Source organism: Rattus rattus, chromosome 2 (genome assembly GCF_011064425.1).
Source record: "Rattus rattus isolate New Zealand chromosome 2, Rrattus_CSIRO_v1, whole genome shotgun sequence".
Lineage (NCBI taxonomy): Eukaryota > Metazoa > Chordata > Mammalia > Rodentia > Muridae > Rattus > Rattus rattus.
This window is the reverse complement of record NC_046155.1, coordinates 33,859,166-33,882,749: the sequence shown is the minus strand read 5'-3', so window position 1 is coordinate 33,882,749 and position 23,584 is coordinate 33,859,166. Positions and strand designations below refer to the sequence as shown.

Genomic DNA, 23,584 nt, shown 5'->3' with positions numbered 1-23,584 from the left:
GATATATATAAAATATCACATTTGAATACATATATGTATATATATCATCTGAGCTTAACTTTCTATTATTATCTCCTCTCATTCTTGTTTTTCATATTCAGAAACTGAAGTTTGGTGAATGAGTTACTGATACATGCTTGGGCAAAGGCTAGCACACAGGTCGAAAGCCTCCTCAGCTCACATTGTCACTTCTTTGCTCTTACCATTCCTGACCTCTGATCCTTACAGCCGGCCTCTCTTTGCTCTGTCCCCACCCTGTCATCCAAATGTCTCCACTGGAAAAGACCCTCATTGAGTCTCACTTCCCGTATAAGGCAAAACTAAAGACTTGTAGCCTCTTCTGACTCACATCACCCAACTCTGACCTTCCCAAACTTAGAGGTTCTCGGCGTAGCTGAGGAGCAAGAGTGGATGCTACATTGGAGCCCGTGACATGTAGCCTGCCTGTCTTTTTAAATGGATATTTGAAATCAGTCTAGATTCACCTGGAATCACATTATTGTTCGTTTATTAATCAGTAGCTACTTGACCTTACATAGTATGTGACTTCTTCCTTGTCAGATTTCCTTGTCAGAATAGCAGACACCTGAGAGAATAATATTTCTCCCTGTTTCTTTTGGAATTATTTCTTTTGTTTTTTGAGATTATAACATAATTATGTAACTTTCTAATCTTATCATAATTATGTCATTCTCCCCTTCTCTTTCCTCCCTCCAAATTTCTTGTTTCTTTACATGGAGATTTTGAGCTTAAATTGGGACCCCAACAATCTTCCCTAATCCTACAACTACTTAAAAGGACCAATAGGACAATGAATGTCCCACAGAACTACAGTAGGCAGGTCAAGGATGGTCCCAGGTCCACAGTCCCGCTACACAAGAACAGATGACACACAGGAACTGTCATGGTCATCCCTAGCCTCTGGGCCTCTGATCACCTTTTTAGGGCATCAGACACCAGGCTCCGGTTCTCATCCTGTTCTTGCTGCTTTCCTGCTTTTGATGCTGATGAGGCATGGGTCCTTATGCGGCCTCTCTTCCCTCCAGCTCTAAGGTAACGTAATCACCAACGGCCTCCTCTTTAGGATGTGCAGCTCTACCAGGCTCCTGCCTTTTAATTTCATATTTCAAGTGCATTCTTGGATTCTTACTCACATTCTAAAACCAAACCCTTTCATTTACACCTGGGCAAGAAAAATAGAGACTTGTAACCGGTAAAGTAAATAGGTAAACAAGCAATAAAATTTTGAAAGAGACCCATTATCAGGTCTTCTAAAACACAATTTATGCCCATAGGCTTTCTGTGTCAGTTAGAATCCAAAATTACCTTGGTGGGGCCTTGACAGCAGAAACCAGTTTTACATGCTATGTAGCCTAGGCTAGCTTCAGATTCACAATGTAGCTCAGGCTGGCCAGGATAACTGGCATGTCCTACCAAACCTGACCTCACAAAGCTAATTTTACAATGACGTTAATGCTGCTTCTGATTTATTGACTGCTTTCCACACGGTAGAGAAGTAGAATGGTTGCGTGAGTACACTTCAAAGATCATAGTCGAGTCAAAGATCATGGTCGAGTCACGGTTAAGTCAGGACGCACCTGTACTTTGCTTCTCTGAGATTTTTGTCTTTTGTTCTATGAGATGAATGACAGCAGAACCAACTTTTGCTCGCTGTGAGGGTTAAAGGAGGCGCTTTGCATAAATTCTGTCTCACAGTAAGTGGTTGGCGGATATTAGCTGTCATGAATAAAATAATGACGAAAGAGGTAAAATTCTAGACGTCAAAAAGGAGGAAGTGTCACATAATCTCTGATATTATAGGAAACATTTAAGGCAATGTTGCTAGCGATGAAAACACTAACATGGGATAAGAGTAGAGAAGACTGAGTTTAATAATCCACCCCCTCCCTGAGATGGTCACACGGAGAGCCTTCTCTCCATCCCTTGACGGTACAGTGTACTGGCAATCCAGTGTTTTCTTACTGTACTCAGATCTGCATGGGACTTCCCACGTGGCCTTTCTTCCTTCTCTTTACAGTGGTTCCGACTGAGCAGAACATTTTCCCTTTCTTAAACCCTCTTTTTTTGACAGGGGACAGTAGGTATGATAGAAACTTGCGCTCAAAGCAGGCACATCAGTGTGCAGCCGGCACCATTGCAAAAGCCAGCGAACACATGCCGCGTTGTTTCCTAGGTTTTATATGCTTGTGTGGAAGAGGTAGTCAAGAGCTTGCCCTGGGTTTTAAAACATATGAGCAATTCTTCACGAAATTGATAATTCATTGCTTACCAAAGGAATAATCAATCAATCAAATCAATCAATCAGCTTCTCCTATGGGGGTCCCCCAAGAGTATTTTGGGGTTGCTTTTTGTTTCCTGTTTTTGTTTTGTTGCTAATTACTCAAAGAAATCTAGAGAGCACAGGCAAAACTCTCCTTACCCAGAGTTATCTCTAGTGTAACCCCACAAATAGATATCATATTGGGCTAAGCCTCTATGGCAGTTCAGTATATTTAGTGAAAGAATTCTTGATTTCCACTTGGGAACGTCGCCTCTAGTGAAATCCATACATTTATGCTTTGATTTGCATGATACAATTTTATTTTTAAATCTTCTAACATATTTTGTCTGGTCTTTTCTTTCTTTCACAGCTTCAGATCAGTTGAAAGTGCCACCACTCCGAATGCTTAGTGAACTTTTAGAATTTGTAATATCAGTAGGGGTCTCCCATGTTCAAGACATAGAACTGATAGTGTTAGTCATTGTCAGGTTACTGATGGGGCAGAAGGATAAAATTACAGAATTCTGAGAGCAAAAGTATTTGAACTAGGTCAGTAGCATATAAAGGGTATTTAAATGCAATTAATGTCTTACTCTATTTTACCTGATTTTTTATGATGAAGGAGCATATTGTCTTTCACTCTCTAAGCTGTGTGCTTGTGACTATACATTATTTCTTGCCTTTACTGTCATGCGTGACAGTGTAATTTGTTACTACATTACCTTATACACTTCATAATTGCTACAACTAATTAAGGATGGCGGCCTGTGCTAGGTTGCTCATGTAAAGCAAACATAAGATTCAGTGCTGGGGCAGTTTGGTCTTGGCCTCAAGTTTGAGGGAGAGTTTGGGTTTGGGTGGCTACTAATTGGGGGATCTAATGAACTGGCTTCTGCTGAGGCCTACACCTTAACATATACTGGGCATACCACAGCCTTGGCATTCAAGGTTAGACTTCTAACTCCAGTTGTGTGGAGCTGTGATTCAACACTGCAGTGCTAATCCGATATGCTAATTCTACTCTGAACGGACCCAAGGGAGGTGCTGAGAGGAGAGAGAACTCCAAAGCAGTTGAGGCTCCAAAGTTGTGAATTGCCAAGGATTTCCCTGGTCTCTTCCTACCTTAGCAGTGCATTGCCACAGGGTTTGACCATTCTTTGAGAATGTTTATCAAGAGCCCAATTACGAAGTTGGTCCTTTCACATTGTGAGGCTGGACCAATGAAGGAAACAGAGAAAAGGGTCTGCCAGATGGCTCAGCAGATAAAGCGTCCTTGCCGGCAACTTGAGTTCAATCCCAGGGTCACACAAGGTGGTAGGAGAAAACCGGCTTCTGCACATTGCTTTCTGATCTTCACACGTACTGTTGAATTCACACTCCCACACCCAGACACACACACACACACACACACACACACACACACACACACACACACACAGAGAGAGAGAGAGAGAGAGAGAGAGAGAGAGACGCTAAATAATAAATGTGATAGCTGTTTTTAAATTTCGTACTCTCACAACATATTCAATTTGGGAGAAAAGCAGTCAGGTCCTGAGATCTGCTCTTCAAGCGTCCAGAGATGTGTTTTCAGGAAGCTCCACCTGAACTCTAGGCCCTTACTATTGTGGCCTCTTCTTGATAGACCCCCGGAGTGGGGAGACCCTCACTCAAGTCTCGGGATGACGCAACCCCCCAAGAACTCACACAAGACCGTCCTTGTTGTAATCACATGAGGTTTATCGATAGCAACCAGTGCACTGGGGTCGAGACTCGTATCCCACGCAGGGGTAGTGGAGTTCGACCCCGAGAGGCTGGGAGAAGAGGTATTTAAAGGGAGAAACCACAACCTGAGGGGGCAGGGATGGCGTCATAGAATAACAGTGAAAAATCACAAGGAAGAGCTCTCTGTTTCTCAAGATTGTTTCCTAGGAGAAGCTGTCTCCTACTTCTCAGATTGTTTAACTTCATGGTCCGCTAGTTCCTAGGAGAAGTTGTTTCCTGCTTCTCAAGATTGTTCTCTAAGATTTATGGTCAGCTAGTTTCTGGGAGAAAGCTGTTGAGCTGGCCAATGTAATTATCCATTCTATAGCCCTAGGAGAGGCTTCTTGGAACATACAATTCTGGGGCCTAACCTGTTTTCTTTTTCTGCTCTAAACTTTGTGTCTAGGGGGGCAACTTTAAAACTTTTATCTTTCATTCTCTGCATCTGAAGTTTCTGGCTTATCTGAACACTGAGAATGGACAAAGGGCAGAGATGTCACTGTTTCTGTCTCCCATGCAGCAAATGAAACACAAATTCTTTGGCAGCACATATGTGTCTGTAGTGTTTGTGTGTGTGTGCGCGCGCGCGCGTGTGTTGTGTGCATGTGTGCATGTGTGTGCGTGTGAGTCTATAGTGTGTGTGTGTGTGTGTGTGTGTGTGTGTGTGTGTGTGTGTGTGTGTGTTATAGGACTCATGGATAGGAGGCAGGCTAATTGAAAGTTATTGGCAGACAGCGGGTTCCGGGAACAGAGGCTCGGTTTTCTTCAAGGATGTTGTTCATGTTACACTGGTTGTGTTATAGCCTTGGCATCCTGGCGGTGCTAACTCGACTCAGTGGATTACAATGAAAATGTAGAATACATGGGTTGGGAAACAAACCCATGGAATCTTGGAGAAGTGGGAGGGGGAAGGGAATGTGAGAAAAATGCATCGCACAGACAAATGCAATTCACATAGTAAATACATAGAATAAAATAACTTGAAAGCCAGCAGTGTATTTTTCCACTCCTTAGATCCTTAGAAATCAATAATAGAAGTCTCTGGGTTTTTGTTGTTGTTTCTGTTTCTTTCCAGAAGAATGCCTTTCACCTGCTTCTCTCAGTAAGCGAGAGCATTACTTAAACAGCGGCCACATGCCACATACGTCCTGACCCCAGAACACTAGAACATTTGTCAGGTTCCAAACATTCTGCTTCCTAATTAGGAGAAAAGAGATTTATTTTTACCAAACAAAGCTTAAAGCAACTTTGCCAAGGTCAGATGGAATTCACAGAAGCATTTTTATTGCTTACTAACCTTTAGCTGACCCACCTAGGTCCTAAACAAATTGCCTTCTAGGACGGGGCTGCTCTTTCCAAAGGTTTCGAAGCAAATGGATAGGACTCTAGGTGTAATCTTATTTTTAATGCCTAAATCACTAACTTAAAGTAAAAATCCTCTAGACATCGCTTTAGGGGAGAACAAGAGTCGTCTATGTTTGGATTGCTGTCCTAGAGATATTGAGAGCCTAATTAAATTACCAGGTGACTAATTAAGTCTGGAGAATTTTACTCCTTTATCAAGTGACCAGGTTACTTTTATCATATTTTTATCAGTTATGAGTCATCTCAATGTTTCAACCCTAATTTTAAAGTGTAATAGGTTAAGGCTCTGGGGCTAGAAATACGGCTCAGGGGGTAAAAACTCTTACTTAGCAAGCCTGAGGTCCTTGATTCCATCAATCTCTGGGACACATCTAACAAAGCCAGGGGCAGTGACGTGCATCTAATCCCAGCATTCTCATGGTGAGATGGGAGGCAGAGACAGGACAATGTCTCAGAAGCTCACGACCAGCAACCTAGAATATGTATCAAGGAAGAAACAAGATCCCTTCCTACCAAGCTGCAAGGGAAGAATTGACCCCTGCACATTGCCCTCTGACCTCCACAGGCATGTCACATGCACGCACGCACGCATGCACACATGCACACATGCACACACACCACAGATAACACATACATGCCATAATAAATAAAAAAATGTAAAGCTCTGTTGTCAAATATGCAACTATGAAAACCTCACAGGTAAACATGAGTCTATCTTCTTCTCGGCATAAGGTAATTCATCATGTGCTTTTGGAAAAGGCTTTGGATTAGTAGCAAAATGAGTTTGGATCATACACAAATGTTTACCATTTAATAAGGTAGCTGAAATTTATTTAGTTAGATTTAATTTAATTACTTTGATCCCAAAGGGAAAAAATCAGCCATTGAAGGTTTTGGAGGGTGGCAGATTTGCAGCAAACACCTCAGGGCACCCCCTAGGGTTTGAATCTGGAATGCCTCAGCAGCCACACTTTGAGCACTTGCTGCCTGTTGTCTTGCATTGTTTTGATGACATTGGAGCCTTTAAGAGGTAAAGCCTGGTGATAGATTAAAAAGAGGGCTTTGAAACGTATGCCTACCTCTGGTCTGGTCTTGGATCCTTTTTCTTCAGATCTACTGCATGTGAAGGGCTCAACTACATGTCTCTGTAGCCATAAACTCCACCACTCCTTCCTGACCATCCTAGACTGTACCCCCATAAGCCATGAGCCAAAAGTTTGGCAAGATGGCTCAGAAGTTAAGAATGCATTCTCCTCTTGCAGAGGACATAGCTTGATTCTCAGCACACTTGTGTGGTGGCTTACAGCTCCCTGTAACTCCAGCTTCAATGGATCTGACACTCTCTTCTGGTTTATATGGGCACATGCAAGCATATATTGTCACACACACACACACACACACACACACTTAACTCAATGTTTCTGATTTTTAAAAATGTGAGGCAAAATACCCCTCTTCCCTTAGGCTGTGTCTGCTAAGTATTCTGCTATGAGATGCAAAAGTGATATAGACAGTATCTTAACCACGGTCTAGGTATCAGTGCCTGACTCTGATAAACTTATTGGCAGCCAGTGGTAAAGCAGTGTGCTTTCCTTTTGAAAGAGGACCTAGAAGAAACTATATCTAACGAACTGATTTCTTCATTGTGAACTGCAGGGAAGAATTTCACAACTGTCGCCCTGGCAACCTCTCGAATGGCCCAACCACGTTCTCTACTAGAACACTGCACTTCCGGCTTCTCTGAAAACTGTTCAGACGTGGAGATGTGGCTCAGTACTTAAGAGTGCTGGCTGTCCTTGTGGAGACTCTGACCTCAGTCCCTTGCACCCACAATGGCAGCTCACAACGGTCTGTGACTCCAGTTATGGTCTCTAAGGAGGAGAGACACACTGGCATGCTGTGAATGCATGGCGGAATGAAAGTTGAGAAATGAAACAGAAATTAAAAGCACTTTTAGAAAGACTACAGCTTACAGGTTGGGTTTTTAAAATTCCCTATCAACTGGACTTTGATTCTGTGTCAATGATTTTTTTCCCAGAAGCTTGTCTTTATATGTAAACATCCACACATTGAGGCTCACCAACCTTAGACTGTTATCCAAAATACCTAAGAATGCTGCAGAATCGCCTTTAGGATTCTCGGTCAGACAGACCTCGGGAACAGAATCAGAGATGCGTTAAAGGGTAAATGTGCTTGCTTTGATGGCGTAGATGCAACATCAGGAAGAACAGAGAAAATACTGAAGGGAAGTATTTCTGCCATCATGTGGGCTTGCACGCAGTTTCTGCAGGATGGAGCATTTGGACCGGCTCTCAGAGGGTTTTAATTACTTCTATTAGAGAGGCAGCATTAATTCCAAGTGGGCAGTGACTACTTAAACTCGGAATGAGCAAATTAGTAAACATACAAAACTATTCAAAGGCTATAAAAGAAGGCGGGGAAAACAACAGAATGAACGGCAGCATGTGGGAACCCGTCGGAAAATTACTGAGCTAACTGAACCATTTTATATTATATTATTATTATAATATAGATATTACATTAATTGTCGGTAGAGTAATCATGAGAGAATATCAATCATGTTCCTAAAGTTCCGTTGTGTCATATCACTACTGTATAAACACTAACTAAATTCTCATATTCTGTCTGCCCAAAGCCCAGACAACAGCTACGTTCAAGCAGATCTGTTTTTATTTGTGAGGCTTCAGAGATTTTGTTTCATTTTATTTAAAATGGCCAATTAACAAGCCACCACCCTAGTTAGCAGCGTTAAGATCCCCACCCCCACCTTGGATAAACTGCCAAGAAGCTAGGTGTGGATGTCGTCTCTCTGTCAGAGCACCTCCATGTAATGGTCAAGTCTTGGCTGGTTTCTCCAGGAGATTATGCAGCAGGGACAAGAGGCAGATTTTGCACGAATTGCTGTGATGACTCTATGGACATTTGTATCACACATCCACATTCGAAAATGTCATTTCCTATTAGCCTGGAAATTACAAAGCAACTGTTCTAGTGCTTGTCACTGTTACTTATTTCTGCCAAACCAATAAGGGGTGCGGTAGGAAACAAGTCCAAATATTTAGAAAGAAGTTAGATGAATACTATTTGAATCTAACTTTTGTCGGTTGATATCTGAAGAAATAAAGCCACCATCAACTCTTAATATATTTTATTTAACTCATCACTCAGATACCAACGTGAATTTAAGTAGGTTATGTAGATAAGGAGTGTGTGAGTGTATCAGTTTTCTCCCTCCCAGAGATACCTCTTACCAAACATCTTCATAGAATTTGGTAATTTAAACTTACTTTAATTAAGTAATTCTACATCCGTTGTTGTTGTTGTTGTTGTTGTTGTTGTTGTTGTTGTTGTTGTTGTTGATGATGATGGTGACGATGATGTTGATGATGATGAGTCTACTTATGTGTAGGTGCTATGTGTATGAGTGTAGGCACGCACAGTGCACATACACAGAACTCAAAGCTCCTCTTCCATGAAGGGTCCCAGAGATCAAAATTCAGTCATCAGGCAGACAGAAGGACTTTTACCTGCTATCTCATGTTCCTAGCCTGTGGTTTTCCTATTCTGTGATTGTCTTTGCCCTTATTTATTTGGTCAAGTTTTATCTTTGAAAATGGAAAATATATACAATATTTCTTATCATACCTACTTGGGGTTGAGACAGGTATTAAAGAACTGAAATGTGAAACATTCAAAACAGTGAAGTCGATAAAATGCCCTGCTTTGTCCAGTTCAGGAAAATGTATTCCAGCCTAAATCCACCAGTGACTGAACAAAGCCTGAAGATTCGACTCCATTATTAAGGAAGATGGCTCTTCTGCATGTTTCTTATGGGTTAAGTGGAAGGGTGCAAATTGTTGCTGAACAATGAAACCCTCGTGTCAGGCAATAACTCAGATGTATCCCTTTGCCAGACTTTAGATGCATAAACATCAACTTGGGAATTCCAGAGTTATCCTGACTAATTTCTGGACTTTCCCAATGAGACATTGATACTGTGGTCTTTCCCGTTCCCTAGCACTAATATGAATTGTGCTAAACTAGACAAGGAATCATTGGGTGGTCCCAGAACTTCTCAACAGACACTCATCTACTGTGGATTAGCATCAGCAGGCTTAGATGCAAATGGACCTGGAAGTCAGGAGAAGGAAAGGTTTGCTCAGTCAGATTTCCTACACATTTCCCAGATGCAGAAGAGGAAGCTGATATTGGGGATAGATTTCTTTGGAGACGCACAAACACGGCTAGGGCTTTGCCCTTCAGTAAAAAATGAATAGGTACTTTAATGGAGGAACATAAAATGGAGTTATTTCTAAGCATATCCTGAATTTCATCATTAAGCATGAGATGTATAGAGTGTCTGTATATTGAAAAGTATTCTATTTTAGAAACTTGTAAAATCATATTTCCTTCTTACATCAGTACATCTGAATATGAATCTAACATCAGCATACTTTTCCAAATTTGTCTAGCCATTATAGACATTCCCTTACTGACTTGCTCATCCTAAAAGCCCAATTAGAGCATCCATGTAAGTAATATTTACTGAGGATTCCTATGCCAACACTATAATTTGGATTGTGATCCAATGGAGAATATCTGCCAGAGACCTTGCTATAGCTCAGGTAGGAAGGTGCATATTAGTGGAATCTCCATGCATAGACCTGCTGTTACAGTCTATAGTAATCATATGGGGAGAAGACAGTATGCTATTCAAGCCTATAAAAAGACCTAAGTTGGCTATAGTGGTGTATTATAGTGGGATTTGAGGCAGGAGGACATCCTTGAGACCAGAACCAGCCTCAAGGGCATAAAGACGATGTCTCACCAAGTAAAAGTGAAAAGATCTGATCAAGAGGAAAAGGTGATCAAGACGGCACTTTCTCCTTGAAAAACTGATCATCCAGAGATATGAAAAAAAATGATGGTATTGTAAACATCAAAATGCTTTTAAAGATAAAATTCTAGGAGCTGGGGAGACAGCTTGAAGGCAAGAATGCTCTTTGGAATACCTAAAGTTGGTTCCCATCACTCACATTAGGTGAGTCACTACCACCTGTAACCCCATCCAGGTGATCTGATTCTCCTTTTCTGGTTCACAAGGTACACACACACACACACACACACACACACACACACACACACACACACACACACACCATTCCCTCATATCCATCCATACATAAACATATACACCTACACACACATTTATGCATCTACATATATACCCCTGCATAATACATATATACTCATTTACACATACACATACATATACAAACTCTCTCTCTCTCTCTCTCACACACACACACACACACACACCCCATGCCCTCATATCCATACATACATATATATACACCTACACAGACATATATGCATATACATATACACCCCTGCATACATACATATATACTCATACACACATACACATATGTATACACATACATACATATACAAACTCTCTCTCTCTTTCTCTCATACACATACACACACACACACACACACACACGCACGCACACTAAAATATTTTAAAATCTAGTAAAAATAGATCATTAGAGACTAATGCTCCAAAACTCTTCTTTGTGTAAGGCACAACATTCATGCTTTTTCTCAGATTTGTAGGATCTTTCATCGAGAGACATCAAAGGCTAAGGTACTGTTGGATCTTATAAGCAAAGGTTTGGGTACACCCGGTAACTCAAGACATAGGCATTAGTGGAAATAAATACTTATTTCAAAGGTTACATGTAGACTGTTAATACCCACTGTTTTGAGGAGTTGACAGGAGCTGGGTAGTAGAAGAGCCAAGGCTAATCACAGGGGAAGAAGTCCCCACTGCCACCCTTTAAGGTCATATGCTTTTTGGCTCATCAATAAATTGCCGTATTCACATCATAATTATAATAAACAACGATTCACAATCATAAAAACTAAATAAATGCCTCATTTATAAAGGTTCTTGTCCTGAATGCTATTTAGAACGGAAGGGGAAAATGGAAATGAAGCTGGATTACCTGTTACCCTAAGCACTAAACTCACAGAATCCTGACAAAAGCATCCAATTCTGGGAAGCCCTCCACCTGCGTCTACTTTCCAAGAAGGCACTCAGAAGGGTAAGCGAGGTCAAAGGAATACGTAGAATTCTTTCAGCACACACATATAAGTGACTAGAAAAGAAGAGAGAAATGTCTAGGTCAGTAGCTGCCTGGAACATTTTTAGCAGAGTCTCATTCCAGGCCAGCCAGTGAGAAAGGAGCAGCAAAGGTCTGTGACTCAAAAGATGCCTTCCCTTATAAGGTCAAGGCTCTCGGCGGCATTTGGACTGCTTTGGGAGGAGGCATTCAATTCTCGGAGGAAGCCAGGGTTTTCTGTTCCTCTCTACCAAAAAAGTATGCCACTGACAAATATGTGTTCAACATGCAAACCGGGCCTGCGTTCTTTCAGGTCGCAGCAGTGCCCACGTTACCAACATTCACGACTGAGTTTTGGACTAAGTTGCTGTTGTCATGGATTCGGGGAAACAAACAGTTTTCAGTTGTTCATCGTGAGTTTTAAACCCAAGGTGAACAAAAGCTCCATGGTGATTTGTCAGGATCTCGCCCCCTGAAAGGAATATTCTTAAGATATATCTTTGCTCTTAAGTAAGAGTGTGTATTAAGTGCATGGCTAGGACCTCTTAAAAACGTCATAGATATTCTGATTGGTCAAATATTCTGGTTAAATGAGAGCAGTTATACCTAATTTCAAGGACCTAAATACACATTAGTTACAAGAATGCAAGTTAAAGATGGATAATTATTGTGAATTAAATAGTTTACTTCTGAAAAAAGAATGTTACAATCAAGACATCCTGCAAGCTCACAAGAAAACTCCCAATTGTTGATATATGTTATAACAAAAACATTTTTTATCTGAATAATGTTGTTTGAAGTACAGATAAAATATATAACCTTACGGGATGACGATGACACTGACACTCTTCTGAGATTTTATTCATGTAAAGATTTAGGTTTGTGAGTGACAAGGGGCTTGTGTGTCTGGAGATTTGACCATGCTAGGAGGTTTACGGTTTCCTCCCTTTTTTAAAAACCGACCAAAATGCGGATTTGCATGAAGGCCCTGACCAGAAAGAGCATCACCCTGGAGGTGGAGTCCAGTAATATCATCCAGAATATGAAAATCAAGGGCTAGGACGCATATGAAAAGCAATCCCCAGGCCTGTTCATCTATGCAGGCAAGCAGCCGGAACGTGGTCACATGCTCTCTGATTACCACATCCAGAAAGAGTCAACTCGCATCTGGACTCCTATCTGAGGGATGGGTATTAATTAATTCCTCAGTTTGCATTCCGGGTGGGCAATGATGGGGTTTCTTTGCACTAGATATAGTCATTTGCCCAGATTTAAGTTTATAGATTATGTTTCAGTAATACCTGAATCTATGTTAAGACTATCAATAAAGGTTTCATTAATTGGTTAAATAGTAATAATAATAATAATAATAATAATAATAATAATAATAATAATAGATTGAGCTTATTCTGACTAGCTTCTCCAGAGAGGACAATAGAGTATGATCATAAGCTCTACCTTCCTGCTTTGAATTTAGTGGTGACTGAAAAATGGGTCCATGTATGGGTGAGCCAGGATTGCTTCTGGCCTGGTGGAACTTACAAGTTTAAGCCTGCTTCGTTATTTTAAATGGACCCTTGTAAGATTCAGATCCCAGAAGGAAAATCATGGAGCAGAATGTGGTGGTTTATATGTTCATTCTCCATCCATGGCAGTTTAAGAAATAGCAGCCTTGACTTGCTGAGTCTGCTGCCATTAGAAGGTTGTTGCCAGGTGTGCCACAGTTACCAAATTTAGGGTTGGCAATGTGGACTGCCATAAAATGCTTTCAAGAATGGAACAATACCGAGGATCATAATATTGTCACCAGAATCCAGCACTCCACCACACTCCTGTCAGTCTTTACAGCCATCTGTAAGAGGTGCCGTGCCATTACATTATAGAGAGCAGAAGTGAGGAAGAACTATGCCAGGAGGTTTGAAAGAACTCGATGAAACAGTGATGCTTGACTCTAACCTAATTCCATGTTCCACGCTCCAGGCTCTGTTCCATAATATCTTTTTGCACAAATAATAACAATCTTTTCTGACTCTAGCTATCTCAAATTCCAATCAGATTTTTCCAAGCGGTGGGAACTTTGCAGTATGAAATTACCCTATAGGGTCTCAAAGTTGTAGGCAAAGGAAGAGAATGTCTCAAATTCCAAGTTGCAGCTTCTAACATTCTTGAGGCATTCAAAGATATCTCCCAGGGCCTTTTCTGTTCACTCTCTTTTCTGAGGGCATAAAGCATGTCTGATGCTCAAAGTGACACACACTCCCAGAATGCTCTTGGCTCAAAGGCATTTCTTCATTGTTCAGGCTGCTTTGGTCTTCTGGAATCCCTTCAATCAAGCATCAAGGTCCTCTGGTGGAAACCTCAATGTCTGCCTCTCTTCAGATTATTCAACAGTCCAACATCCACTCCTAAGCCTGAATGGATCCAAAGCTAGGTGTCAGCAGACAAATACTCCACAGAGATAACACTGATGTTATCATTATATCTGTATGCTTTTGAGGACTTGGTGTCATGCTCTCCTCCTGTCCTATGCCTCTGGGATATTGGGTGGCTCTTGTTTTAATGAAGATCTGTGTACTCCACATCAGATAGTAGCTCAGGGGACTCCTAGGACAATATGTCTCAACTCACAGCCCAGCAATGTGTTAAGATTCTGGAAGTTTAGGCCACATTTTAAGGAAATTTTACTTATACCTTTTCCAAGGACTGGAGTGGGAAAATAGTCATGGAATTATATTTAATAAGCAATTTACTTTTTGTAAGGCCTATTCCCCAAATGAGCCAACATAGTCAATTAATGGCAAATGAGAAGCAATTATCAATGTATGGCCAAACTGAGACTCTTCCAATGAGTCTTGCTGATCCTGAAGGAAGGGATTTCTCTGAAACTGAGCAGTCCTGGGAGGTGTATGCTGGGCCAAGGTGCAGAAGAGGCCTGACAGCCAACCATGTCTGCTTTGATGACCTGATGTTCTAGAACACATGTGATCCAGTCTGTGTTCTGTGCATGAGATTTTGGTTGTCAGACAATACTAATGTGTCCAATGTGCTTCAATTCCTGAGCAGGGATCCTGGGCAGACACCAGTCACAGCTTACTTATGGGAAACAGGGCCATGCTTTCAGACTGTACTAAACATGGAGTCGTTAAAGAAAGACCAGAGCCAGAGAACTTCTCTTGTCTTGTGAATCTTATCTGCTCTTTTCTTAAAATGAATTAGAAGGTGAAAATAGGTGCCTGAGATGCTCACTGTAGCTCTTTAAAAGCTGTGGAAAACAGGAAGTTGTGTAACCGCATTCCTGAGCAGGCTGGCCCAAGGGATTAACCAACACACTGGCTCTCTCCAAATGTTTGCAACCCAATGATTAAGTATAGAAAAGATGTGCAGAAAAGATAGACATTGGTGGAAGGTAATTGTGTTGAATGTGTCTCTACAATGATGGGAACCTTATTTGAAGCTATGAACATGGGCATGGGGTCCAGTTAAAGTAAGCAGGACATTGGACACATGCCTCGGACTGTCTCTTGCCCCAACTCCTTGACCTTCTCTTTTTCTGCTTCCTGACTTCTGTAATGTATTCAGGATTCAAGGACATTTTCTATGCCTTCATACCTCTAAACACTGCCATATAGATAGGATCTAAATCACTTCTTGATTTAGAGTAGTCATTCCTTGGGTGCTTTCTTTCTGGATATGAAGTGTATCTTAATAAACTGCCACTTACACTTCTGTTATTCAACTCTGATGTTGCAAAGGTCTAAGACCATCTCTCAGAAAAATAGATAATTATTTTTCTGTGGTACAGTGCAAAACTCTATGTGTGTATCATATACGATCCACAAGATAGTGCCTGCTCAGTATAATGAGAATTGAAATAAGGAGTTAAGTTAAAAGATGTAAAAGGGCTTTTAGGATGAGCTACAAGGCAATTATAAATTATCACTTTGTAATAAAACATGGATAGGCAGAGAAGGGAGAACTGGGTGGGGGGAATCTAAAAAGCTGGGAGCAAGGGTGACACTTATAATCCTGCAATTGCAGGGTAAAGTCAGAGGATCACTATGAATTTAAGGTCAACCCATATCTGAAAAAGCACCAGGCAGGTCTCAGAAAGAAAAAGAGAGAGAGAGAGAGAGAGAGACAGAGGAAGATGGTGGGAGGGAGAAGAGAGTAAAGGAAGGAGACGATGGCTAAAAGGGAAAACAAGCTTGCACAAATGCTAAGGCTGTGATGCACATCCTGGTTCTTTACTAACTGAATGGGAATATCAGGCTGATTACTCTACAACTAGCTTCCTTTCTGACCCAATATGTCAATATCCAAGTGTGCCCGGTCACCCTCTTTACTGGTCTTTGTTGAAAATGGTGGCTTACTAAAGATGGTAATTTGCCAACACTGAATAAATAATAATAATAATAATAATAATAACAGTAATAATAACAATAGTAATAATAATAATAAAAATAATAATAAAATGCTGTTGTCTTAATCCACAGGTCCAGAAGACAACATGTCAAAGATGATTGCATAGCTTTACCTCCCAGGACTTCCAGAGAGGGGCAAAAGTAACTTGGCCATCTGAAGACAGTTGCTGTGAAACACCCAAACTCTCAGGTACTCATCATAACCTCCAATAAGTCCAAGTGGTTGTTTAAACCCTCACTCCCAAAGGGAAGGAAACTCTCACTCATCTTCCTCACTGTGTGTAAGTCTCACGGGAAGCACTGTCCTTGGGGACGTGCCAGGCACCAAACAAATACAAGTAATTCCTCTTTTGTGAATTATTAGAGACATAGCATTTAGGGCATTACCAAGCCTCGACTCCAAATTCCACTTTCCTTCCCTCTGACCTGGCATTTTAATGACAGTAGAAGCTGGTTGAAGGACCAGACACTTGACTGAGTCCTGAGGGAGGCTGGTTGGTCTTCTGAGGACCTGAGCTGGGGTTCCAGCACCCTGCCTGTAATTTTAGCACAGGGGATCTGATGCCTTCTTGTGCTTTCTGGGACATGCACACATATACCACACACAAACACACACTAAACATCTTAAAAAATAAAAACACTTTCCTTTTGGAAAGCTAGCTTCAGAAACAGTGGATGTCATTCACTCATGACACATGAGGACCTTTCAAGCCATAAACTTTCTTTTCTTTCTTTTGTGTGTGTGTGTGGGGGGGGGGTGGGGGGTTCACACCTTTAATCCCAGCACTCAGGAGGCAAAAGCAAATGGATCTGAATGTGAGGCCAGCCTGGTCTACTGAGTGGGTTCCGGACAGCCAGGGCTACACAGAGAAACCCTGTTTCAAAAACAAAACAAGAGCAACCCACACCACCCAAAACAGTGGGGCATGGTCGTGCGTGTTTTTTATCTCAGCGCTGTAAAGGCAGAGGCAGGCAGATCTCTGTGGGTCCAGGCCAGCCAGGGTTATACAAGGAGACCTTATCTCAAAAAGTACAAAACACAAACACCCCCCTCCTTTCTACTTGAAGGCTTTTCTTCCCTTCTGATCGGTGAGGAAATTCACTCCTTAAATAGGTGTGAGTCATGTTAGTCACTAATTCTAGTTAATCAATAATAATCAAGGAGTAGATTGGGCCCACAGTGTACTCGCCTATTAAACGCTGTATGTGCTTGAGTCAACACACGTCTCATCCTCAGGTGTTGCTGTGGGTTGGCGCCATTGAATCTTGGTGCTGTGTGACAGCAGCAGCACAGTGTGGATGCCACCATGAGACAAGAGCAAGCTATGGTCACAGCATGGTGGTTGACCCCCTGGGGCACAGTGGTGGCCTGCTGCTTCAAGGGACCAGGCCTCTGCCTTGCTCGAATTGATCTCCACTTTCTGCAATAGATGCACCAACATGTGCCTGTGTTCCAGCATCGCAGACCTAGCCTCTATGGCAATCTGGGTCATCCACTCTCTTAAATGTTTTTAACTTCTGTTGGTTGAAACACACAAACACGTGCCAATTGTGAGGCGATGCTACTGTGACCTGTAGGCAGGACCCAAGCACGGTTCCCTTCACTCGCAGGACTTAATCTCTTAATGGAACACAGGCTCAACCATGTCCATGGGAAAGAAGAGAGTTTGACCTGACCTTAGATTTCAGTTTTAGAAAAGTGAAGCTTTATATAGTCACTGTTTATTTCATGAAAACTGAGCAACACTGGCATTGAAAAAAATATAATAATCATAATGTCTGGACATCTCTTTTGGGGTCTGGGAGGGGAGGTGGAACTGTAGCTGCTCAGCTAGGCTTCTTAGCCTCCTGGTTCAAACATGCCTCCCTACCTAACAAAGTGCAATGCTCAGTGCATGGACCAGCTCTGTTCTCCCAAGTGTGGGAGAAGGGAGGATAAAGGAACAGAAGGAGGAGTTGATGTTAAATACCCCACTTTCTCTCAAGCCAGAAGGAAGCAAAGGGGCAGGGCCCTGGGGTGGGGTAAGAGTTGTTATTTCCACTGGAAAAGGAAAGAGAAATGTCACACTCCCTGACCCCTCCTCCTCTTCAGAGAAAGTGTACTCTAACTAGCAACCTCTACACCACCGTCCCTACACATCACAGTTGGGAGGGGAAGTAGGCTGGCCCAGCCCTCCGTAAGTCTGCTGAAGAGCTGACACAGGGAAGGAGGGATCCACACCAGGCAGCAGTTTCAAGCTATGGAATGAAGGAAGGCAGAGAGGAGCAGCACACGAGGCCAGGAGACAGTGCAAAGGGCCACAGCTTCTTTGTTTTTTATCAGGTGCCCATTACAGATGGTTGTGAGACACCCTGTGGTTGCTGGGAATTGAACTCAGGACCTCTGAAAGAGCAGTCAATGTTCTTAACTGCTGAGCCATCTCTCCAGCCCTGTTTTTTTTTTTTTTTAATTCTATCATTTGGAAGAAGGTGGTAATTAATTTCCAACATACACTTCAGAGTCCCACCTTCCACACAGCTCCTTTACTCATAGCCCTTTGGTTTTTCAGACAAAATTTATGAGCCCTCATAAAGCCTTACAGGTATTGAATACTCCTCAATGCACCTGAAAGCAGTGTTCGGTCCCTTACAAAGGCTGTGTTCCAGAGACTCTGTCCCTATACATTTGTGGTAAGGTGGCTGTAGACACACATTAGGGTAAGTGGCAACAGGAAACGGGGATGCCCAGACACCTGGGTGCAGGGAGGGCAGGAACATCACTTCTACCTTCCTTTGTCTTTTCCTTTAAAAAAAAGCAGTGTGATTGGTTAGAGAACAAACCCCAGAACAGTATGTCAGCTCCAGAGGTGACAGAGCGAACAGTTCCCAGAAAGGTGAGACAGGGAAAGGTCAGGGTAATGCTTGCAGCCTCAAGTTCCTCAGGAGTTTCTGGCAGCCCAGCTCATAGTTCTCCTTATCCACGCTCACCAGCAGCTCGGTGGCTTCATGGCCCACAGCTTGCTTGAGAGAGTCTGTGATGAAGACGCCTTTCAGTGCCTCTAATAACGAGCCATTAATGTAGTCTCGCCATGCGTCAAGGAAGGTGAGCTCAGAGAACTTGATGTCACAGATGATGGAGCCCAGGTCCCGGGATTCAAGGTTAGTGTTGGCCTGGTTAAAGCGCTCAAACTGGCGCTCAAGTGGGTCCTGCTTATTAGAGAAGACAGCGCCTTGCAGAGCAGTCTCATACTGGCAGTATTCCGCTCGAACTCACAGCCTGATGTCACATGTCTGCCTTTTCTTCAGGTCTGGAGTCACTGACTTCTGGCGTTTTCGCTGACTCCCAAGTGTGGATCTCCCTCAGGCTGGCAGCTTACTACACATTTGAGAACCCGAAGTGGGTCAGCACACCACAGGATAGTGAGTGGGGAGGCACTGTTTTAAAGGGCTGGGGAGGCCTCGGTTCTGGATCACTGAGGGCTCTGGGGATCACATAGCGAATTGATGTTTCCTCCAGATACTTGTCTACGAGATCAGGGCACACAGCCCATTTCTTCTTGGGAGTAACGTAGGGCAGCAGGTCATGGCGAGTGATGATGCGTCATAGGTACAGCACCTGACGAAAGTTACTCTCGTCACAGCGGCCCTGGCGCTCCAGTGCCCATAAGAAGTCACGTCCATTTCAGATGAGTCCACGATCATGGTCGTCAATAACATCAACAAAATGGAAGGAACGCACGCGAACATCTCTGTGTGTTAGGTGGGTGCCCTCGATGTCAAACATGGGGCGGAAGCTGTAGAGCCCATGTTCCTGCTCAACATGCTCTTCGGGCCACACCTGGCTTGCCCGCCTCTTTAGGCCCGCCATGCTAGAGGCTCAGAAATGGAGTGCTTTCCAGAATCTCTGAAAAGAGCAGCTACAATCTCCAGCGATCTTTGCAAGAAACTTAATTTCCCAGGGCTCTTCCCCTCTCAAGCGCTGGCTCACCCCATAAACTTTCAGGCAGGACTCATGGTGATAGCTTTCTACTCCTTTTGCTTGCCTTGCCTATACTTGTCCTTGGAAGGTAATAACTTAGGGCTGGTTTATTTTTCTACATTCCACAGCGTGAGTTGGTTGCTTCATTCCTTTTCCTATCATTGGTAATGAACCATTCTCCTGTGAATTCAGCCAGCCCTTTCCTTCACCATCATTAACCATCACTCCCCTAAATCGTACAGACGCATGTCTAGCTCTTGTGCCCATCACTCGTGACCAAGTGTGATTTGGAAGAAGCATCTTCAACCCTGTCGGCCCTAGATATCTAACATTTAAAGTTGGAGCTGCAGAAATTGTGCTCAGTGCTGAGTGTAGAGAGCCTGTTACACACTAACTGCTTAGTTTGTCACTGTTGGGAATTATAACAGTGGCTGCAATGGACCATGGACTTCATGGACACGGGGCTCCTCAGCAGTCTTTTATTTGCAGATGTTCTGGGATCCTTCCTCTGTCACACGCCCTTTTATTCAGCCCATACTAGCTTTTCTTTGACACTTCCTCCAAGGTCCAAAGTTGTCTCTGTGTCTTTCTGTCTCTGTATATGTCTGTCTGTCTCTGTCTCCTTGGTATACTTTCTTTCTCCTTGGATATACTAGGGTTCCAATTTCAAAGCACACAATGGTCAACGTATCAACAATTTTACTTTTTATTTATTTTTTATTTGATATTTTATGAATTGACATTGTGAATGTTATCCCCTTTCCTCCCTCTCCTATCCCCCATTCTTCCTCCCCCTCTCCCTGCTTCAATGAAGATGGTCCCACTCCCACCCACCCACTCCCACCTCAACACCTTGGTATTTCCCTACACTGGGGAAATGAGCCTTCACAGGACCAAGGGCTTTTCCTCCTATTGATGCTAGACAATGTCATCCTCTGCCAGATAATTCTACTTTTATTCACTGGTGTCTAGAGAATCCATAATTTGATTTCTGGACTCAATAACTGACTATTATCTAGTCTTATAGAAATCAGAAAACGCACATCCACTGTTTCAGCCACACTAAGAAAATTATAATCACAACTGGAAGAAGTCCCAGTATTCATTTGGTTCTTGGCCCTTTAGCCATTTACATGAGTACCCAATTCTCAAGGTTAAGGATGCGTTTAAAAGCAGATTCCTGGCTGAAAAATTTATACTGATACTCTACCTTAAGGAGGTGAAGTATAGCCTTCCATTCTTTAAATATAGTTGTTTATAATGGAGTCCATGCAAGAATTACTGTTATGAATCAGCTCGATGAACTGGGCAGTGGTGGAGCACACCTTTAATCACAGCACTCCGGAAGCAGAGGCAGGAGAATCTGTGTTCCGGGTGAGTCTGGTCTACAGGGGAAGTTCCAGAACAGCCAGAGCTACACAGAGAAACCCTGTCTAAAAAAAAACAAACAAACAAAAAAAAAAAAAACCAACAAGGTAGAGAAACCTGAAAAATGCCATGTCTTTCAGGTGAAAAGATTAACATCAATTGTTAGAGGAAATATTTCATCTCAATGATTATATTCTCAGATAAAAACCCTGCAACCTTTGCATTTATAATAAGTTTTAATCAGCACTAGAACTGGGCAGTTATCTACCCTCTGTGCTATTACAATCTATTTCCCCTTCAATAACCCTGTTTTGATAATTTGCTATGTTCTATCTGGAAGGTTCTTACTGCAATTGGCCAACTCTTCTGGCTATGTTTTCATGATTCACCCAGCCCATGGCAGCTTCCTCCTCTCCCTCTCCTTTCTCTTGTGGTTCTCCTCCAACCCCGCCCCAGGAACTGCAGCTACCGCCTATTTCTCTTCTACCCAACCATTGGCTATCAGCATCTTTATTTAACCAACAGCTTTAAATTAAGGAGCAAGGTCACATTGGATGTGCAGACTCTCTCGTCCTGGGGAACAAGCAGATCTTGGGGGGCAGTAGTTAGCATTACAGACATAGTGACAAACAGTAGTGCTAAGTCATCCTGATCAAATAAAAAGGACATGCTACTTAGCTTTTCTTCTCAAACACAACCCCATTTTAATCAGGGAAGTAAAAAACAGGGGGCAAATCTCAATCAAGGGATATGTTACAGAATAGCTTACTAGTCCTCAGAGCTAGCGAGGTCTTTTAAAATAGTTTCTTAGACTGCAGCATCTGAAAGGATCTTCAGATGAGAGGACTAAGTGCACAGTGATGCAGGGCATGGGCTTCTGAAGCAAAGGGACAATAAGTGTCTTAGTTTGTTTTCTAGTACCACGATAAACACCATGATCAAGGCAACGTGGAAGGAAAGGGTTCGCTTCAGCTCACAACGGATAGTCCATTATGATGGGAAGTCAGAGCATGAACTCAAGGCAGGAATCAGGAGGCAGGAACTGAAGGCTACAGAGAAACGCCACTCATTGGCTTGCTCCCAGTGACTTGCCCAGCCTGCCTTTTTATACCACCCACAACTACATGCCCAGGGATGGTACTGCCCACAGTAGGCTGGTTCCTCCCACATTAGTCTTTAACTGAGGAGGTGACCCACAATGTTGCCTTCAGGTCCATATGTTAGAGGCATTTTCTCAGTTGAGGGTCCCTCTTCTCCAATGACCCTTGCTTCTGTCCAATAGACAGAACAAGAACAAACCAAAACCAACCAACAAACAGAACAACTAACCACCACAGGCATGGACTAATACTAATAAAGGATGGCCTTCAGTTAATAAAAATGTGTCAATATTAGTTCATCCATTGTGATAAATGCATAACAGTGCAGAAAGAGATCAGTCATAGCAGAGGCTGGGTATAGGACAGAGAGGAGCACTTTTTTTTTCATTTTTCTGTAAATCAAAAAAGTATTCTCAACTAAAAAGTTTAAGTTACAATTCAGGAGGTGATTGGGTAAAGGGTCCTAGCTTTATAAATCACTAACACAAGAGTCCTATGGATTCCGATGCCACAGGCCACAGGCTTGGCTCAGAGGGATTTTGGCTGCTGTGAAAATTCTCATCCTGGGCGGTGAATTATAATACGGTGTCTGGGGTCAGTAGTCTCTCTTAGCTGATTTAGTAGTAGCCTGAACTTACATTGGAATTTGGAAAGGCCTTTTGGGTAATTTTGTTGTAATTGTGTTTAAAACTCACTATACCTGAGAATTCTAATTTGGTAGTCTATCCAAACTGAAATTTAATATAGATTCAATGTAATGAGGTTCAGGGGAGATGCCCCAATGGGTATAATGCATGCTGTACAGATATCAGGAATGGAATTCCAATCTCCAAAACCCACATGAAAACCTGGCAGGTGCGCAATATCTGGAGCTGACTGGCCAGCTAGGTGAGCTGAATCAGCAAGCACTGGGTTCAAGGGAAAGATCCTGTCTAAAAGATCCTATGGAGACAATCGAGGGACATAAACACTATCACCCCCTGGCTTTTGCAGTACCTATATATGCACAAGCATGTGCCCTGGTACATGTAAATGTGCATACACAAAGGCATGCACACCTGACATCATACCAAAGCAAAGATGAAATGAAGTAGAAATGTCAACTCTATATATTTTGGTGGTTAATAGTTGCATGTGTCCAGTGGCTACTGCATCAGGCGTTGCTGATTCTGGGCATTCCT

The 23,584-nt window shown here is 42.5% G+C and overlaps 1 pseudogene; it reads right to left on the bottom strand.

Moving 5' to 3' along the window:
* Nucleotides 1-18,866: 18,866 nt before the first annotated feature.
* On the bottom strand, nt 18,867-19,824 carry LOC116891102 (annotated as a pseudogene).
* Nucleotides 19,825-23,584: the final 3,760 nt, after the last annotated feature.